This window comes from Oryctolagus cuniculus, chromosome 1, assembly GCF_964237555.1.
Source record: "Oryctolagus cuniculus chromosome 1, mOryCun1.1, whole genome shotgun sequence".
Classification (NCBI taxonomy): Eukaryota; Metazoa; Chordata; class Mammalia; order Lagomorpha; family Leporidae; genus Oryctolagus; species Oryctolagus cuniculus.
The window spans coordinates 75233881-75250322 of NC_091432.1; the positions used below are offsets into that span (position 1 = coordinate 75233881).

The 16442-nt window shown below is 38.6% G+C and overlaps 1 protein-coding gene and 1 pseudogene across 27 annotated transcripts in view; both read right to left on the bottom strand.

Moving 5' to 3' along the window:
- Positions 1-16442, bottom strand: part of DLG2 (discs large MAGUK scaffold protein 2) — a 2256157-nt gene that overhangs the window by 781930 nt on the left and 1457785 nt on the right. The gene's annotated exons all lie outside the window — the stretch shown is intronic.
- LOC100346252 (ras-related C3 botulinum toxin substrate 1 pseudogene) lies at positions 15070-15954 on the bottom strand (annotated as a pseudogene).

Sequence of the window (16442 nt, forward strand, 5' to 3'; positions counted from 1 at the left end):
TGAGTTTGAAGTTCTTGGTTTTGCCCTGAAAACCTCTGGCTGCTGTGGGCATTTGAGTAGTGAACTAATGGATGAAAGATCTCTGTCTATCCTTTCAAATAAAATTAAAGAAAATAAAAGTTTATTTACCATAAAGGGAGAGTAAGAGAGTTTTATCTAGCTGACTTCAAAAGAACAATTAGAAAAAACTGATGTTCATTATCCAATCTTTTTAAATCACATTTAATTTATAACATTTCTATTAAATATAAGAAACAATTACTGGATAAGTGAAAGTCAATCTTCTGGCATCGAAGCTCTAATGAGGACAAAAGCATCATTAGACAATGGCTGAAGGTTTTGCACGCATACAACTGAAGAGGCTATCACCTTCTTTAACTAATATTCCTTTTTTTTTTATTATTTCACAGGTAGAGTTACAGACAGTGAGAGAGACAGAGAGAAAGGTCTTCCTTCCGCTGGTTCACTCCCCAAATGGCTGCCACAGCCGGCGCTGTGCCGATCCAAAGCCAGAAGCCAGGTGCTTCTCCTGGTCTCTCATGCAGGTACAGGGCCCAAGCACTTGGGCCATCCTCCACTGCCCTCCTGGGCCACAGCAGAGAGCTGGACTGGAAGAGGAGCAACCAGGGCTAGAACGGGGTGCCCATGTGGGATACTGGTGCCACAGGCAGAGGATTAACCAAGTGAGCCACGACGCCGGCCCCAATGTATTCCTTTTCTTAAACTGTCTTTATTGCCTAAAAACATGGCCTATCTCAAAATTAAAATGTTAGATACCGGAATGCAAAAGTCCTGGATTTCAATACCTTTGAATTGGAATATTAGTAAGTTTTATCATTTACAAGCTGTTAGAATTCCTCTCTGCTGTATATTATACACACTTGTGGAAATGTCAACATTACTCATTTGAACATTTAGTAGTAAGCCAATGATTATTACTTTGAGTTTGGTAGATCACCTATTTAATCTGGTATGCATGTAATTATGTTATCAATATTATTAAGTTATAATAAAACTATTAAATATGGAGTATTATAAGAAGCCAATCATAGTTCATATTTCTTACTTTTAGTAAACATGAACTATAAACACAATAATTGACATTCTGAGTTAAGAGTTTAATTTTGGTAAGTGTCTTATTGCTGTAATTTACCTTGATGGGATCTACCAATAAACTGATTTCAAGTAAAAACACCTAATTTTAATCAAACAAACTTCTGAACTCAGTGAACTGCTAAATAGGGAAAGTTAATCAGTATTCTATAATCTGTTGCATTCTTGAACAACTTTTCTTTCTTTTTTCATTTTCTCTGCCTTTGTTAGTAAGCCTTTATAACACACAGGGCTTTGGATCTAGAAAAGTGATTATAGACTTAATAATTATTGTGTTTTAAATTTAATTAGAAATTAAATCTTTTAAAATTAGTAGCTTGTTACCTATACAACTGTAATGAAATTTTCTCAGTATTTCTTTCAGGAGAATTTAAAGAAAGTAGCTAGTGTTCTTTCATGTTTCAAAAGGAAGCCATCAGGCAGATATACAGACAGACATAAATTTCTCTTGATTAAAGACTTCTGTAAGGAAAGGAAAATATAGTTATTGCAGAGCTGGATTTCCTCTGATTTGGAAATAGCACATTTCTTCCTAGCTTTGTTCCTGTGCTTTGCACCATGTGTAGGATGGAGGAATAACAAGTGGTTTAAATGCATTCACTTGGCTCCAGATTGATGCAGGCTGTTTTGTTCTTTGGGTTTAAATATTTCATGGGTTTGAACATGGTCTTTGAAAATAATAAAAGCTGCCAAAACAACACTTGCTCAATGGTTGAAAAGACCATGATATGCAGGGTTTTTGTATCATCAAGTCCCTTCCCTCACCTCACTACCCCTCTGGTCAGTTGCATGTAAGTGACCAAAAGGAGTTAAGAGTTCAAGACTATGACAAATAATTTAGGGAAACAAAAACTATATAAGTGATTAACCTTAAGATTAGACCTCACAAATATGATGATGTAAGCACACAGCCAAGAGTATTTTTCTTTCTCACTCAGGTACCACATGATTATTGCATAGGCAGACTATCCATGTCCTCCACTTCATGCCAATGATCTCAATTCCCTGCATTCTGGTTTGTATTCCATAGTAATACAAAAGCTGAGCTGGAAAGAATCAACAAAGTTCTTTCCACATTTAAATGTGAAAATCTTTGCATTGTCTTCATCCTCCTTGGTATTCCAACAACATGCGACATCTGGAGTGGGAATCATTTGAAACTTCCCTTTCCCTCTGTCACATAATCCATCTTCCCTGGTCTTCCTGCTTCTCTGTCCACTGCATTTATAATCATTTATTTTCCTCCTGCCACATATGAGCATGCACCAAGCTCTACCCCTTATTGTTTCACAATCTGTAGCTCAGTTTTCATCTCATTTTTTCTCTGAGCCAATGTTCTAGTATCATCTCAGTCTCAATATACCTGATTATCTTGCCTAATTATAACCATAATTTCCTTCAGTTTAATCTCTGAAAAGGGAATTCTGTGTTTCATATACATCCTTTGCATTTGATACCAATATTCATCATCCTACTTCACATTCAAATTGTCACTTACTAAAGACCATGGATATCATTCTCCCCAAATACTTCTGCCTCTATCTATTCTTCATCTGCTTCAAAGTTTATCTTCTGAAACGCAGTATTCATTAAGTGATTTTGCTTCTTATATAGCTTTAATTTTTTTATCTTAAAGACATTCCAGATCATCTACTGAGTATTCTAACTTATCTTTCTAGCTATGTAGCCTGTTCTTATCTTCAAAATCATATTCTGGCAAATAATAATGTTCAACTTACATAAAACAACTCCTCCCTTTCAGAACTTTACTAACGCCATATACTCTATCCTAAAAGTCTTACTTAAGCTATACTCAGCAGAATTCCAAGTATTCAGAAACATACAGCTAAGTGTTTTTACATTCCCCTCATTTAGATTTGGTCCTCATGATATAGTGGCAAACAAAACAAAGCTGAATTCTATAGGGGGTGAAAATTTGCATTGTTATTAGCAAAAGAATGCTTCTTCCATAAAAGAAAAAAAAGATTTTTCTTATCAATCCCCTGAAAATCATTACTTTACAATCTTAGGAAACATGCTAATAAAAATAATGATTATTACTACAATTAGATTTCTGTTAATTGTGTACTATATGCCAGGCACTATCTTTAGTTGATCCAATAATTAGAATAATCCTGAAAGGTTGGCATTTAATGCTGATTTAACTATTAAGGAAGCCTACTTTCTAAGTTAATTTCTCAGGGCAGACATTTGGCAGTGGTGAAGATATTGGGCTGGGGGGCTGGTGTTGTGAGTTGGCAGGTAAAACTACCACCTGCAATGCTGGCAGCCCACGTGGGTGCCAGTTTAAGTCCCCACTATGCTCCACTACCGGTTCAGCTCCCTGGTATTAGCCTGGAAAAAGCAGCAGAAGATGGCCCAAGTACTTGGGCCCCTGCCACTCACATGGGAAACCTGGATGAAGTTCTTTGTTCCTCACGTTAGCCTGGCCCAGCCCCGACTGTTATGGCCGTTTAGGGAGGGAAACAATGGATGGAAGATCTCTCTCTCTCTCTCTCTCTCTCTCTCTCTGATTCTTCTTCATTTCTCTGTCTCTATCTTTATAACTCTTTCAAATAAATAAATAAATCTTAAATAAAGAAAGATACCTGGTTGGGATGCCTGTATCCATTATCAGAGAGCCCAAGTTCAAGTCCTGGCCTACTCCCTATTCCAGCTTCTTGCTAATTCACTCCTTGGGAGGCATCAGGTGATGGCTCAAGTGTTTGGGTTCCTTCCACCCACTTGGCAGACCTGGATTGAACTGTTGGTTCCAGTCTTCACCAGGCCCAGTTACTGCAGGCATTTGGGGAATGAACCAGTGAACAGGACTTCTGTCCATCTGTCTGTATCTCTGCATCTCAAATAAATTCGTAAACATTAAAAAATTCTCCTAGTTTCCACAGCAATAAGCAAGATGGAAGTAGGAATTTCTTGTTCACTCTTATTTAATGAGATGTGAAGTATATTCTTAACACAAATTTGTTGAACAAAATAAAAAATGAGGAAGGGAAAAGGAATGGAAATATCTAGTTTTTAAACCTAAAGTCTGAAATTAAAATTTTTAATGTTTCTTTCTGGTCATACATTGTGCAGTGTTTTTTTCTGTATTACTTCTGGTCTGCATGGGCCAGCTTCTTATATTGAGCTTTATGTTCTCTGATATTCAGTCCTTTTACCCAAATGAGGCATTATCTTTTAAAATTTCATTTCTCTGCAGTTCCTATTATAATGATTTGCCCATAGTAGTCACTCTACAAATAGTTATAAAAATAAATCAACTGAACCATATATTGAGGGGTTCTAACTTGCTATAAATCTTGGAAAATCCTTTTGTATCAAAAAGTTCTACATATATGGCCGGCGCCGCGGCTCACTAGGCTAATCCTCCGCCTAGCAGCGCCGGCACACCGGGTTCTAGTCCCGGTTGGGGCGCCGGATTCTGTCCCGGTTGCCCCTCTTCCAGGCCAGCTCTCTGCTGTGGCCAGGGAGTGCAGTGGAGGATGGCCCAAGTGCTTGGGCCCTGCACCCCATGGGAGACCAGGAAAAAGCACCTGGCTCCTGGCTCCTGCCATCGGATCAGTGCGGTGCACCGGCCGCAGCGCGCCGGCCGCGGCGGCCATTGGAGAGTGAACCAACGGCAAAAGGAAGACCTTTCTCTCTGTCTCTCCCTCTCACTGTCCACTCTGCCTGTCAAAAAATAAAAAAATAAAATAAAATAAATAAAAATAAAAAGTTCTACATATAATATTTAAAAGGAATGAGTCATCTTAATTTTTCCCTAATCATTTTACATCAAATCTTGCTAGCAATAAGCTATTTGCCATATCATCTGAATATAGGTCACCCTTTAAGCAGTTTTCAAGATCAGTCTATTAATCAACAAATATTTATTGAGTACCTACCCTGATCTTCATTGCTAGCTTATACTCGTATAATATCTTTTCATCTCATTTTAAAAGCATATTGCTATCTTTACAACCTTGGGGAAAGCAATATAAAGTCATATCTATGTGCTAATTCATTTGAAGTTCTGTGATTCTGGAAAAATGCTTTGGGCTGACTGTTACAAAAAAGATCAAATTAATATTTCTGGATCAGATACTAGGGAAAGGATTCTGGTATTTTATTTCATCTTTGTCTAAGTACCTAAGGACAATGACAGAGACTAATTATCAATAGTGTTTCTGTTCCCCAAATCCTTGCCTTGCCCAGTTGATAAAGTATGGAAATTTTAAGGTTCATGTTGTTTTCATGTAACTTTTTAGATGATGCTAACAATAGTATTATTCATTTACATACCACCTTCACATACATTATTGCATTTGATCCTCATAATAATCTTGTATAGTTAGATGTTACTATTATTTCAATTTTATAGATGAGTGAAGTGAGCAGTTCAGATATGGTAAATGTTTCACTCAAAATTGCTTAGCTAGCAAATGGTGGTGCTTTGATGTGACACTAGATTTTTCTAACTCTGAATATACATTCTGTTTCTAGTACAATATTCTGCACATACACGTTATCTTCTAAATGTGAGATAACCTGTGATTGAACCATAGAAAATTGCTGATGCTTAACTGATTTTTGACTTACAAAAGAGCAATTTCGTATATTTTAACCTCATAGTATAACATAGAACAGCTATATTCTGGAATCTACAGCTGCTGGAGTACACACCTGATTCTCCCATTCCCTACCTGTAGAACTTTGGTGGGTTATTAAACTTTCCTGAGCCTAGGAGATCTAATCTGTAAAGTGGGTAAAAATTATACTTATTTCATTGGGTTATATAAGGATTGGATTATGTAATTTTGTAAAATTCGATGTAAACCACATTAAAAAAACTCTCAAAAATGTTACCTACCATATTTTGAAGGCTTTTCCTATATCTGCTTTGGACTATTTGCCTTTCTAAAGAGAAAAGCTTTGTGGGCAAGTATGCGTCTGGTGAAGGGAGGAGGACATTAGGAAGGGATATTTGTAATTACTGTTTATAGAAAAATTTTTTTAAAAACTTCTCACATATATGTTAGGTCGGGCTTTTATATATGTGTTACCTTGTTCTCCATAGTTAGATTTAATGAACTTAGATCAAATAGAAACCTACAGTGACAAGGTGTATAATACATTTTTTCAATGAAAAATTAATAAGCTCAGGTTTCTATAGCACATCAGTGTTTCTCTGACTGAATCCTAGAGTTTAGAATGCGCTATACATAGTTGTGGCTGTGACAACAGCTAGTCAAAGCAAGGCCCTCTGGACAGAGAACTGGATACATCAAGATTTTCTGTCTCTTAATTCTTCTTTGCCCCACCCTCATTGTTGACTTTTAAGTATCCTGTCACAAGGCCAACTGGGAAGCTGATGGTATAAGTTCCAAATAGTTCATGAAGCTATTTATTTACTTATCAAAAAAAAAAAAAAAAAAAAAAAAAAAAGCAACTGAGAGAAAGGGAGAGGCAGAAAAAGAGATACAGACAGATCTTCTATCCACTGATTTAATCCCCAAATGGCCACAAAAGTCAGATTTGGGTCAGGCAAAAGCCAGAAGCCAATAATTCCATCCTTGTCCTCCAAATGGATGGCAGGCTTCTAGTACTCTGGCCATCTCCTGCTGCTTTCCCAAGTGCATTAATACAGTGCTTGCTAAGAAGCTGAGCATCATAGGCTCCAGCTGGCACTCCAATATAGAACCCTAGCATCCCAAGTGGCAGCTTAACCTGCTGCATCACAACACTGACCCCGAAAGAGTGCAAGCTTAGGCCGGTGCCGCGGCTCACTAGGCTAATCCTCTGCCTGCAGCGCGGGCACACCAGGTTTTAGTCCCAGTCGGGGTGCTGGATTCTGTCCCAGTTGCTCCTCTTCCAGTCCAGCTCTCTGTTGTGGCCTGGGAAGTGCAGTGGAGGATGGCCCAAGTCCTTGGGCTCTGCACCCACATAGGAGACCAGGAGGAAGCACCTGGCTCCTGGCTTTGGATCGGCACAGCATGCTGGTCATGGCGGCCATTGGGAGGTGAACCAGTGGAAGGAAGACCTTTCTCTCTCTCTCTCTCACTGTCTAACTCTGCCTGTCCAAAAAAAAAAAAAAAAAAAAAAAAAAAAAAAAAAAAAAAAGAGTGCAAGCTTAACAATAAATGGCTCTATAAAACTGACTTTCTAAATAAATAAATAAATCTTTAAACATTTTTAAAAAGAGAGAAATGGATGTAGCCCGAGGTTGTAAAAACTGATTGGCGCAAACAGCAGACTGATGAAACTAGTTAGAAATTTATCAGGGAAATTGAGAATTAAACAGTAATGGCAGGTCTTGAGAGTTTTTATATATCTCTGGTAGACTGGAAGATGAGTTCATGTGTAAAGCCATGCATATACTCAGGAGACTGGAGCAGATTCTAGCCATTGACTGGCTAAATTTGAGGCCTTGCCTCTTTGTAGAGGAGACATGAAAACACCTATTGGAAAATGCAGTCTCAGGCAGAGTTGTAAGCTCTTTGAATTTGAGCACATTCTCCAATCCACCCACAAATCCACTGGCAAAGAATGAAAGTCTTATGGGCCAAAGGTGTTTAAGAGACCAATAATTGGGTCACCACTAAGTTATGCTGATCTGACAACTATATAAAGCCAGGATTCAAAGAAACAAACAAAATGGGGCTCAGCACAGTAGCTATCACTTGGACACCCACATCCCATACTGGAAAGCCTGGTTTTAGTACTGACTCCTAATTTCAGCTTTCTGGTTATGAGCATCCTGGAAAGGAGAAGATGATGGCTCAAGTAACTGGGTCACTGCCACTCACGTGGGAGGTCTAGACTGAGTTCCTGCTGGCTTTGGCCTGGCCCAGCCCTGGCCATTATAGGCATTTGGGAGTGAACTAGTGGATGAGGCCTTTGGATCTCTCTCTCTCTCTCTCTCTTTCTCCCTACCTCTGTCTTTTCAATAATAAAAGAAAATTAGGCTATTTTCTTTCAGCATGAGGAATACATTATTCCTATTGCCTGTGACCACCACTGTTTCTGATGTCAGATGTTAATCTTATGTAGTTTGCTTCTGTCATGAGTTGTGTGCTTTTTTGTTTTTTGGGTTTTTTGGGGGGTTATTTTTTTGTTGTCCCCAAGACTTTCTCTTTGCCTTTGGCTTTTAAACATTTGAACACTGTGTGTGCAGGTATGGACCACTTTGTATTTGTTCTTCTTGGAAGTTTTTGAGCTTCTTGGATATATAATTGAACATATTTAATTAATTTTTGGAAGTTTTGAGCCATAAACTTTTAAAATATTTTTTCTACTGTATTCTCTTATTTTTCTGTACTTCCACTATGCATTTTAGTATGCTTGAGCTCAACTGACAGATTTATAAAGATCTATTAATTTTTCATTAAAAAATGAATGCAAATAGGTAGCAGGTAAAGAAAGCCACTGCCTACCATACCAGCATCCCATATGGGTGCCAGTTTGAGACCCAGCTGCTCCACTTCTGACCCAGCTCCCTGCTAATGTGCCTGGGAAAGCAACAGAAAACCTAAGTGCTTGGGCCCCTTCACCCAGGTGGGAGACCTGGAGGAAGCTCTTGGCTCCTGCCTTTGGCTTGGCCCAGCCCTGGCTTTTGCAGCTGTTTGGGGAGTGAACCAGTGGATGGAAGATCTCCTTGTCTCTCTGTCTCTGTCTCTGTCTCTGTCTCTTTCTCTCTCTGGAACTCTGCCTTTCAAAAAATAAAACCAAAAGTATATATTAAAAAGAAAAAATTAAAAAAAATGAAAGGAGATAGTAAACCCAAGAAAACTGAAGTAGTTATACTGATATAGGAAAAGGTAGAATTTAAGACCTAAAATGTTAGTACAGGCAAAAAGGAATATAAACACTATGAGGGCCAATTAATCAAAAGATAGAATAATTATAATTAATGATAATAATATATAACAAGTCTTCCATAACATTTCTGAAAATTTTGTCAGACAAAAATTTTCAGGTTTGGAGAAAACCTAGCGGTCTTTAGAATCAGCTGTAGGACCTCTATTAGATAAATAGGTATATGAGTATCCATGGATACTGTTCCTCTTTAGATTGCCAGTTGGAGTTATAGGCTCTAAATATAATCAACAAGATAGAGAATGGGTTTTTAACCAGTATGCTTAGTTATATAATCAGTTTTCCAACATCCTCACCTTCATTAAAGTAGTAGTAGTAGTATACTAAACATTGTATTAACATTCGAAGATTATTTCTGAAGCAAAAATAAATATGTTTAAGAAAGTGAAAGGTAGCTCAACAATATCTGTTAGTAGTAAAGCTGAAAGTATTAATAGTTACTATTGAGAAATATATATATATATATTTTTTTTTATTTTTGACAGGCAGAGTGGACAGTGAGAGAGAGAGACAGAGAGAGAAAGGTCTTTCTTTGCCGTTGGTTCACCCTCCAATGGCCGCCGCTGCAGCCGGCGCACCGTGCTGATCCGATGGCAGGAGCCAGGATCCAAGTGCTTTTCCTGGTCTCCCATGGGGTGCAGGGCCCAAGCACCTGGGCCATCCTCCACTGCACTCCCTGGCCACAGCAGAGAGCTGGCCTGGAAGAGGGGCAACCGGGACAGAATCCGGTGCCCTGACCGGGACTAGAACCTGGTGTGCCGGCGCCGCTAGGTGGAGGATTAGCCTATTGAGCCACGGCGCTGGCGAGAAATATATTTCTAAAGTGATTTAATTACTATGAAGCCATCCTTTTTTATTTTATCCTTATAACAAGCAGAAGTATGATAAGTGCTCAAGTAATTGATTAAGTTCACTTGACACTCATATTTAAAATATTCTACAAAATCACTCATCACTCCTTAAGGATATAAAAAGGGTCTTCAAAAAGCTAATGTAAAGTATGTATTAGGAAAAAAAAAACTATGCATGTGTTTCAAAATTTCTGTGCTAAAATAAACCTATTTTTAATTATATTTCTACTACAAACTTGACAAAGTTTTAGATATAAACTAAGTCATATTTGCATGAATATAAATTTATTTAATATAAATTAAACTTAAAATATAAATGTTTTCACCTGAAATAAAGTGGCAAAATTATAATCTTCCCACTTTAAAAAATAGTTATGAGGAAAGACCTGAAATATATATTCATTATTATCACAATACTTTTCCAGATAAATAGGCTTATAAAAGAGGACAGAGAAATGTGATTCCTCTTTTCAAAGCATGCACTTAGTTTTAAAGGGCTCTTGAGGATAGTTTGTCAATTTCTTGTGAAATCAAGGGGCTTATAGAGATTCAGAGGCAATGTACTTGTGTGGATTTTCTCCCTTGTCATCACAAGGAATGAAGGAAGCATCCTTTTGATTTGAACTATGAATTAAACCTTACCAATGACTTTTTCACTCAACTGCTATTTTGGAATTTGAATATCTTAAAACCAAAAGAGAAAATAAATTTAAAGCCCACAAGAATCCATTTTTCCTTTGTCTAGCCTTAAGAGAATTCTCTCTATAGTGCTGCTAAGTATTCCTGACATTGTCATCAGCAAAATCTGTTCCTATGAGCATTATTCCAGGTAATAAGAACAGTCACTGCTTTATACCTCTTGTCTGTTAGCGTTCATGAAGGCATCTGGATAAAGCAGTCATGGTAAAGGCCTCTGACTACTTAAAACTATTAATCAATAGAACAGGACTATTCCCTATGTAATCTATCTGGTCGCTTTAAACTAAAAAGACAGAAAGTACTTCACATAAGAGAAATTGCCTTGGCAACATGGCATGAATTCTTCAGAAGAATTCTTTAGAAAAACTTTAAAATATAACCACTCCTGCCTAAAATGTCTGCAGAATGCCCACAGCTTTCAGCTTTTCCCAATATCAAATAGGATGTAATTACTGCTGCTGGTTTCCAGTCAACATTCAAATCCATTCTAAATGCAGATTTCTGTAAACTTGCCAGTATCCAACTATGCAAAGTGCTCTTATGAGAACAACCTTTTTGACCAAAGACCCAGTTACCAGAGCAAGAAAAGCTTTAGCAACACTGAAGGAACCTCTTATACTAAAAAATATAGTACAATTATATGCTTTACATGGATATATTTATTTGTGGGTATAGATAGGGAAAAGCATTCAAATAATGTTTGTCCTCTAAAATCTGAATTTTAGAAAGCTAACAATTTAGAATATATTTTCAAATTCTCAACTAAAAATACATTTTAAAAATACCTTCAAATCATTACAAAAACTTTTGTGAATATTCTGTGAATATTCTTAACTTTTTTTTAAAGATTTATTTTATTTATTCGAATGACCAAGTTACAAAGAGAGGTACAGACAGAGAGTAAGAGGTCTTCCATCTGCTGGTTCACTCTTCAAATGGCTGCAACAGCCAGAGCTAAGCCGATTCAAAGCCAGGAATCAGGAGCTCATTCCAGGACTTCCAAGTGGGTGAAGGGGCCCATCCTCTGTTGCTTTCCCAGTTGCATTAGCAGGGAGCTGGATTAGAAGTGGAGCAGCCAGGAATCAAGCCAGTGCCCATAGGGGATGTCTGCAATGCAGGCCTGGGCTTTAACGCATTGCACCACAATGCCGGCTCCAATATTTTGATTTATGTGTAACAGTTGTACATTTTTATGGAATACTGTGCAATATTTAAATATACAGTATAAATTGATCAGCTCAGGCAATTAGCACTTCTTTTTTTTGTCTTTTTTAAAGATTTATATTTATTTGAAAGACAAAGTTACAGAGAGGCAGAGGCAGAGAGAAAGAGAGAGAGAGAGATCTTTTATCTGCTGGTTTACTCTCCAAATGTCCACAATGGCTGGAGCTGAACCAAAACTGAAGCCAGGAGCCAGGAGCTTCTTCTGAGTCTCCCACATGGGTGCAGAAGTCCAATTACTTGGGACATCTTCTACTGCTTTCCCAGGCCATAGAAGAGACTGAAGCAGAAGTGGAGCAGCCAAGACTCGAACCAGCACCCATATGGGATGCTGGTATTGCAGGCAGTGACTTTATCCGCTATGCCTCAGTGCTGGCCTATTTTTTTTTTTTTGTCTTTTTACTTTTTACTTTTTTTTTTTTTTTTTTTTTTGACAGGCAGAGTGGACTTTGAGAGAGAGAGAGACAGAGAGAAAGGTCTTCCTTCTTCCATTGGCTCACCCCACAATGGCCGCTGCGGCCAGTGCGCTGGGGCCAGCACACCCGTGCTGATCCGAAGGCAGGAGCCAGGTGCCTCTCCTGGTCTCCCTTGCGGGTGCAGGGTCCAAACACTTGGGCCATCCTCCACTGCACTCCCAGGCCACAGCAGAGAGCTGGACTGGAAAAGGAGCAACCGGGACAGAATCCGGCACCCCAACCAGGGCTAGAACCTGGTGTGCCAGTGCCGCAGATGGAGGATTAGCCTATTGAGCTGCAGAGCCGGCCCTTTTTTATCTTTTTATATTAGGAGCCTATGAGCTTTTCTCTTCTAGTTCTTCATCGAGTATATAACACATTGTTGTGAACCATTGTCACCTCATTATGCTGAGAAACACCAGAACCTATTATATTTATCTGTGTTTTGGTATCCCTTATCCAAATGCAAATACACTTTAAAAGTAATATTTAAGTAATCATTAATTTTCATAGTAGCATCTGAAAGTATGCTCACATATATTATCCTACCCTGAGGTAAGAATGGGTGTACTTTCATTTTACATATGCGGAAACTGATGCTTACCGATGACCAAGTTCAGCTGATAGATTTCTGGAGTTGAGGAGGATTGATGCTTTTTGACTCCTGGTTCCAGACTCTTTTTGAAAACGTGGGAGCTTTAATGAAGTTTCAGAAGGTTTGAAAGAAAATTTTTTCCCACTGAGCTAATATTAGAGCAAAAACTTGAGGCTCATTCTTTATAAAAACTGACTTCAAAATTGCAACCTCAAAGCCACAGCTCTCCCTAAATACTCTCTTTTGCTCCTCTCCCCTCTCCAGCAGGAAAGTTTTGGCAAGCACTTGTTTATTCTTTTACCAAAGAATATTCTTAAAGGCGTATCTCGCTGAATCAAAAAATCTGGATTCAGTGTTTATATGATAAAAAGGAGCAGTCGGCTACAAGGCCTGATCCTGCCATAGTCATCCCGAGCACTCTTGAACTACTTTTGAAGTGCTACTTTGTTATCTGTTTCACTAGCTTCCAAGTTGAACCAAGGAGCAGTAGGCTGTGAAATGAAGCTCACTGAATGAAAAGACTTTCTCATTCATGCCTTCATTCATTCAAACCTGCCTGGGGTGTTTACCAGACTCAGAAGAGGTGAACACTGCAGGCTCCAAAAGGGTCAGTGCTAACGACAGGATCAAGGAAAAGTCAAAGCTAATGTTTTACTTCATCAGCTCTCAAGAAGCTTGGAAACTACTGTTAAAGAAGTACAGTAAGGTAAATGTCATGATTAAGATAGGAAGATGGTAGAATGGGAATCCATAGAAGAACCACACAGCCAAGTTGGAACAAAGGAGATATTCAAGAAAAGGTCTTGCACAGATTGTAATGCTTAGTCTTGAAGAATGAATAAGTAACAAAACAGTGAACCAAAGAGAAGGAAATTATACTTTAAAAGTCTAGGAAAAGGACTCAACAAATCTAAACGCACAGAGAAAACAACATACCAGTAAGCATCTGATGTACTCCCTGGATGGAATACAAGAAGTTTTACCATGACCAGAAAGTGTTGCAAAGTTTAGATTTTGTAGTTTCACTTTTCATCTGATTTAACATACCTTATGGTTACACAGTTAGATCTGGAATCAGAAACCAACTCAAACCATGCATTACTGAGTCTTTCTTTCCCAAAGAATTGTTAGTGATGATGCAATGTGTTGAAAAGGCAAACCAAAGAAACAGAACTCTTGGAACTTCTTATTATGTAAATCATGTAAGGAACATAATTTTGCTTAAGTAATTCAGGGTTATACAATTTTCAGACACTATAGTGATTTTAGAACATGAAAGTCCCCCCCCCCCCTTTTTTTTCAGAAAAGAAAACTGTCTGGCACACACATTCCATACATTCAACACAACAGCTTCTTTCAGAAGCCCACAGGGATTTCCTGCTGGGAGATGCAGGCTGAATTGCAACACTTCAGAGATAAAAGGAAAGGATTCTGAGGTAGTCTTCAGACCATTATGTCTTCCCACTCAAAACTAATTCCTTTCTATTCTTTTAGTACTTTGTCAATTCCTAAATTCTCTTAGTATTTCAGACAATCTAGAGCTAACCATTGTACATAAAATAATTGGACATATCAATTTATTGATAGAGCAATAAAAATAAAGATTGGTCAACTAGTATCGCATATATTAAAATATGAAATTTTCATTAAATATAAGCAATCTTGGTTAAAATTTTAAGGGAAGGTCAAATAGCATCAGATCAAAAGAAAGGGGAGGAGGATAAAAATTCAGTTAATTTATTTAAATTATACTGTGATCTGTGATCTAGGAATGAGAGGACCTGGATCATCTCCCTGATTCTATTGCCAACCATATTGGCAATGTGGAGAAAATCATGTTTTCTATTTGGATCTCAGTTTCCAAATCTATAATATCAGGTACATGGTTTATGAGCTCTACACTATTTATTTAGCTACAAAAATTCATGAATATCAAGAACCTTTATTTTAAAACTAAAGAAAAAATTTTGTTCATGTGATTCTTCCAAGATAGGACTCTACACAAAATTATTCAAATGGTTCTTCTATATCTAATTTTAGCTGGCAACCAAGAGAGAAAACTAATCTATATGTAGTTGCCTCATAAAAGGAAAGACTACCAGACTTTTGGACAAGACGAGTTATTTGTATTATTTCAAAAATTAGACTAGAAGCTGAAGCATAACTTATACCCCATTCCTTTAGCAAACTCTATCTAAATTTACTCAAATTTAAAGGGACATGTAAATGGGAACTATAAAAGCCTCAAACTATAAAAAAATTTTTTTTCATTTTAGGGCTAAATTTTAATAGAAGGTGAGTCTGAACTCTTAACATTTAAAACAAAAACCTTAAAATTACTGATTGGTTCAAAACGGTTTTATGGAAAAATTAATCTGTAACAAAAACTTGGCATTGAGTGTGAAGGCTCCACCGTTTCTGAGCAAAGCATACAAAGGTTCCGAGGAGGGCCAGGGCCGGGAGGGGCACTGCATTCACAGCAGCAGGCACTTCTTCCTCTTCTTGACGGGAGGCGGGCAGAGGACCGCTCCCATCACCGATTCCTCCAACACTGTCTTGAGGCCTCGCTGCGTGAGGGCCGAGCACTCCAGGTATTTCACAGCACCGATCTCCTTGGCCATGGCTAAGCCCTGGGGGTAGGTGATGGGTGTCAGCTTCTGCTCCTTCAGTTTCTCAATCTTGTCTTTATCATCCCTAAGATCCAGTTTCGTTCCCACGAGGATGATGGGCGTGTGGGGGCAATGGTGTCGCACTTCAGGGTACCACTTCGCACAGACACTTTCAAACGATGCAGGACTCACAAGGGAAAAGCGAATTAAGAAGACGTCTGTCTGTGGGTAGGACGACAGGGGTCGTAAGCTGTCATAATCTTCTTGTCCGGCTGTATCCCATAAGCCCAGATTCACTGGTTTTCCATCTACCATAACATTGGCAGAATAGTTGTCAAAGACAGTGGGGATGTACTCTCCAGGGAACGCATTGGTGGTGTAGCTGATCAGCAGGCAAGTCTTACCCACAGCTTCGTCTCCCACCACCACACACTTGGTAGCCTGCATCTGGGCCGCTCACTGGGCCGACGATGAGGTGAGAAGCGGCGGGCTCGGATCGGGGCGCAGCGGGCGGACGAGCACGTGGCAACAGGGCCGGAGCCACTGTCCACGCTGCCTCACCCTCCGTGGACTGTTGAGGAGTGAACCAACAGATGGAAGATCTCTCTCTCCCCCTCTCCCCCTTTCCCCCTCTCCCTCTCTCTCTGCCTCTCCTTCTCTATGTAACTCTGACTTTGAAGTAAATAAAATAAATCTTTAAAAATAATAATATGCAAAGTTAGAACTATCTGAAAAACTTGACATCATTCATAGAACTTTCTTTGAGAAGAATCATTAGATGGAAGAAACAGCTTACACTAAATTGTTTCTAGGATCCTGGAACACATGGCTATGAGCAGTTAATAATCAATCACTGATGACAACAGAATACAGTCTATTACTTAAATCTACAAAGTGGAGGGATGGAGGGAGGCAAGGGTGGGGGAGGAGAACTGTGTACATTAATTGAGCTTAATATTTTGGCAGCCAACTCAAGAGCAAACTACAATGTGTGCCTAAAAACTGTAAAATCTGCCAGTGAATG